General features: G+C 36.4%; 1 pseudogene; it reads left to right on the forward strand.

Annotated features, from left to right (window-relative positions):
* Positions 1–3,194: 3,194 nt before the first annotated feature.
* LOC142534103 (photosynthetic NDH subunit of subcomplex B 5, chloroplastic-like) lies at positions 3,195–5,168 on the forward strand (annotated as a pseudogene).
* Positions 5,169–5,174: the final 6 nt, after the last annotated feature.

Raw genomic sequence — 5,174 nt, forward strand, 5'->3', positions numbered from 1 at the left:
TGCATATTGATTATCAGATGATGGTGAGCCATCGAGTTTCCACGAGGCTACTCAAAGCTCAGATGTATCCTTGTGGATGATAGCAATGCAAGAAGAATTGGAGGCATTGGACATGAATAAAACTTGGGATCTTGTTACACTACCACGAGGAGGAAAGCCATTGGAAACAGATGGGTCTATAAGATCAAGCGTGATGGCAATAACCAAGTAGAGCGGTATCGTGCTAGAGTGGTGGTAAAAGTATATGCTCAGAAAGAAGGCATCGACTTCAATGAGATATTTTCTCCTGTGGTTCGGCTTACAACAGTCAGAGTAGTGTTGGCATTATGTGCGGTGTTTGACCTACATCTAGAACAGCTAGATGTGAAAACGACATTTCTTCATGGAGATCTTGAAGAAGAAATCTATATGCTCCAGCCAGAAGGTTTTGCGGAAAAAGGCAAAGAGAACTTGGTTTGCAGGTTGAACAAATCTCTGTTCGATCTCAAACAGGCGTCGAGGTGTTGTTACAAGAGATTTGATTCCTATATCATGAGCCTTGGATACAACAGATTGAGTGCATACCCTTGTACGTATTTCAAGAGTTCTGATGATGATTATATCATTTTGCTGTTGTATGTGGACGACATGTTGTAGCAGGCCCCAACAAAGATCAGGTCCAAGGATTGAATGCACAGTTGGCTAGGGAATTTGATATGAAGGACTTGAGACCAGCAAACAAGATTCTAGGGATGCAAGTTCATCGAGACAGAAGTAACAGAAAGATTTGGCTTTCCCAAAAAAATTATTTGAAGAAAGTCTTGCAACGCTTCAACATGCAAGATAGTAAGCCAATTTCGACCCCTCTTCCTGTTAACTTCAAGTTATCCTTCGAGATGTGTCCTAGCAGTGAAGCAGAGAGGATGGAGATGTCTCGAGTACCGTACGCATCAGCAGTAGGAAGTTTGATGTTCGCTATGATCTGTACAAGACCGGATATTGCTCAAGCAGTGGGAGCAGTTAGTCGGTATATGGCGAATCCTGGACGAGAGCATTGGAGCACTGTTAAAAGGATCCTTCGATACATTAAGGGTACCTCGAATGCTGCATTATGTTATGGAGGATCGGATTTTACACTCAGGGGCTATGTCGATTCAGATTATACAGGTGATCCTGATAAGAGGAAATCTACTACTGGTTATGTGTTTACACTTGCGAGAGGAGCAGTAAGCTGGGTTTCATAACTGCATACAGTTGTGGCGTTATCTACAACAGAGGCAGAATACATGATAGCTACTCAAGTTTGCAAGGAGGCAATATAGATTAAAAGGTTATTGGAGGAGATCAGACACAAACAAGTTAATGTTCCTTTGTTTTGTGACAGTCAGAGTGCCTTGCACATCGCAAGGAATCCAGCCAATCATTCCAGGACTAAACACATTGGAGTACAATTTCACTTTGTGCGGGAAGTAGTAGAAGAAAGAAGCGTGGATATGCAGAAGATCCATACGAAGGACAACATAGCTGATTTTCTGACCAAGCCAGTGAACACTGATATGTTGAGTTGTGTAGATTCTCAAGTGGCCTAGCAGAAACGTAAGCAGCAGAGAATGACAAGATTGAAAGGATGTGTGGAGACGTGTTTGATTCTCAATCAAATCTCCAAGTGGGAGAAATGTCGGCCAAGTGGGCAAAGAAGTCAAAGAAAGGGGGCTGTTCAAAAAAACGTGGGTTGGCATCAATTTTCAGATGGAAATATGAATACGCGTTTTTAACGCGTATTCACACGGTCAATGAGCTCTATAAATAGAGCTCCCCCCTTCATTCTGAAATTATCTCTTCTTCGAGTTTTCTCTCATCCTATTAGTTCTAAAATATTTGTGAGGTGTTTGTTTCCCTATATTAAGAGAGCGTTTGTTCTCTTTGGAAACACAGTGAGTGAGTTGTACACCACAAAATATTATAGTGGAATTCTTTTCATCTTGCACGTGGTTTTTACCCTAATAATTTTTAGGGGTTTTCCACGTAAATCTCGGTGTCCAATTTATTCTTTATTTTCGGATTTATTATCTCAAATTCCGCACGTGGGACCAACACAAGCATTATCTCAGTTTTGCAAAATCTAAGCTTTGAAAGCAATTCTGTTTTGAATATTTTAGCTCTCTTAGCACATGATGTTTGATAGTTTTTGTCATGTCGGTAGAAATGTGAACAAATTCGTGCACCGTCTTACGCAATTTGCCATATCTAATCTCCCACATATAGATTTATGAGATTCTAAAAAAAACATTGTTTATAAACTATTATTTAAATTTTACAAAGAAATCAAGTTGATTTACAAATTATAATTTATTGTTTTAAAATATACTCTAACAAATTTTAAATTGAAAAATTAACCTTCACATTTTTATAAGATGTATCCAATACACTGCACTAAAGTTTTTTCCGTGTTATACTAGGAATAACACTTAACAAAAAATTTTAAGAAGTAAAATGATAGAAAGTGTTTTATTGACTATTGTGATACGGATTCACGGGTCGTATTTTATGAGACAAATATCTTATTTGGGTAATTTATAAAAAAATTACTTTTTATGCTAACAATATTACTTTTTTTGTGAATATCGGTAGTATTGACTCATCTCATAGATAAAGATTCATAAGACCGTCTCACAAGAGACCTACTCTGTACACTATTGATACATGTGCAGTTAGCTAAAGTTTTTTTTTTTTTTTTTTTTTCCATTTTCTGCTCAAATTGCTTAAAAATAAGATGATAATTAAAACAAATATTTACGTAAATGGGATCATGAATAATATTATAATAAACTGAGATAATAATAACATATCTATTTTTAACTTGGATTATAAAATTTAAGTCAATATTGTGTCCACGGTAAACGTTAGGTAGCCAAGTACGGAGCAGATAACTACAATACGAGAAGTTATGTGACGGCGATAATCAATAATATCATAAAATAAAAATCATAAAACACTTAAAATATTCAAGCAAAATAAAAAAGCAACTATATAAATACAATTTATTGGATAACAAATGAAAGTTCTCCATCTCTCATTCACAAATCACAATCCCTCCCACATCTAAACTCACCGGCTGAACAGATATTCCACAGTAACAACCCAATAAAAAAGTGTTATCACACGTGTCGGTTCTGATTAGACATTCATGTAGATGATATCAAGTAACCTCGTCATCCGGAAATACACACAAATTTAAAAACAATAGAAAATTGAGACGAATTCATAGAACAGCTGAAAATGGCGGTTTCAGTGACACTCTCAGCTCTTTCGAGTAGTTCAATCCCCAAGATTTTGTCCCAAAAGAGATCAGAATCAAATGAAATTAAAAAATTGGACTTCATTCCGAGTACCCCATCTTCAAAATCTCACGGAATCGGAGTTAATGATGGCAAAAATAGCTCGACAAGATTGTTTGCGGGGCTGTCTGAAGTTGAGCCAGATCTTAATGAAGATCCGAAGGACCCTTGGGAGACTAATGGGATTGACTCGGTATTTTAGTTGTGGATTTAAATAAAAAGTTGGTGAATTTTTCTGGGCTTGTGTTTAATTGGGCAGTTTACAGATTTTTGGTCTTGTTTTCATGGTTGGCGATTGCAGGAAGATTTTGTTTATGGGGAGTATGATCAACACCACACCTACTTCGAAGGTGGAGTAAACGGTAATTTTCTTCCTTTTTCTGTTTTATTTTACTTATGCATGCCTAAGCTTTTTGTTTGAGAATTTAAATTTGGATAAATTGTATTGGAAAATGGATTTTTGGTTGCTCGCAAGAAAAAATGATTGAAATTACAAACAAAAATTCGAAAAAGAAGAAAAGAAAGAAAGGAGAGGAAGACTGAAATTTGACTGCTGATAGAACAAAAATCACGTATGACAAAGATCAACTTAGAGATCAATTTTACAATTTCTCGTGAATTGTTTTGGAAATCTTGCACTGTTGCATTTGAAATAATGATGATGCGTGTACATATTTAAGATTTTTTTAGCTCTTTTATTCACTGGCCACTCAAATGCTCCTCTCTATAATTCGAGTAGAAGTCAAGTTTCTTGTCATAAATTATACAGATGATCTTATATCTCGCAGTGGCTACTTTCCAAACCTCTTTTCTTTTCCAATATGTTGATTATTACATGGAAGAAGAAAGAAACCTTTGATTTTAATAGGATATAGGGGTGTATTCATGTCATTTTGGATGAGTGAAGGAGTCAAAAAATACAGAGAGATGTGTAAGATACCCATGTAGGGATTGATTGTCAGGTATCCTGGTAAAAATATTCAAAATCTTTGGGGTTTCTCATGTAGTTCTTGTTATAAAAAGAACGACGTTTTGATTAATAATTGGCAATGTTCAAGCTCAAGCTCGATTCATCGAATAAGCTAGAGTGGCTCGAAAAATAATTATGTCCAATTTCTTACATTTTCAAACTTGCAAGTACAGGACCATTTTGGGAAACCCTTTCAGCAGAATATGCATCAATCGGACCTCCGACTGGATTCCAAGGTGCAAAAATAAATGCCGTCTAACGATTTTCACTGTTATCCTCATTACTCCGTGGACGTGGAATCAACTGATCATTCATTGTATTGTATTTACATTAGGTCTCATTTCATGGCTATTCCTTCCATCGGTTGCAGCTGGAATGTACTTCGATGTTCCGGTATCCGCTATATATATATATATTTCCATCTTAAATACTCTTTTTAGTTGGACCTATCTAAGTACATCGTGTCTGCAAAACTTGTAGGGAGAGTACTTGTTCATCGGAGCAGCCATTTTTACGGTAGTATTTGCGTCATTGAAATGAACAAGGCCGAGCGAGCCGCACAATTTTGAGCCTCAAATATATAACATGGAAAGAGGAGCCCGTGACAAGTTGATATCTGATTACAACACGATGAACATGTGGGATTTCAATGAGAATATTGGGAAGTGTTGGATTTCACTTTGAAGAAAAATGATATCACAAAGAGATCAGGATGATGGGGATTGATAAATAACTGAAGTTAAAATCCATCCATTTAGACAGCAAAGGTACATCACAACACCTCTTATCTCTACCATTCCTACCTCATGTATTTACCTTTCATCATATTTTATGCAACATTCCCAGTCGCATCGACACGTTTCAGGAATTTCAAGTCTTTATTTTTC

Source organism: Primulina tabacum, unplaced genomic scaffold, assembly GCF_025594145.1.
Source record: "Primulina tabacum isolate GXHZ01 unplaced genomic scaffold, ASM2559414v2 Contig332, whole genome shotgun sequence".
NCBI classification, from domain to species: domain Eukaryota; kingdom Viridiplantae; phylum Streptophyta; class Magnoliopsida; order Lamiales; family Gesneriaceae; genus Primulina; species Primulina tabacum.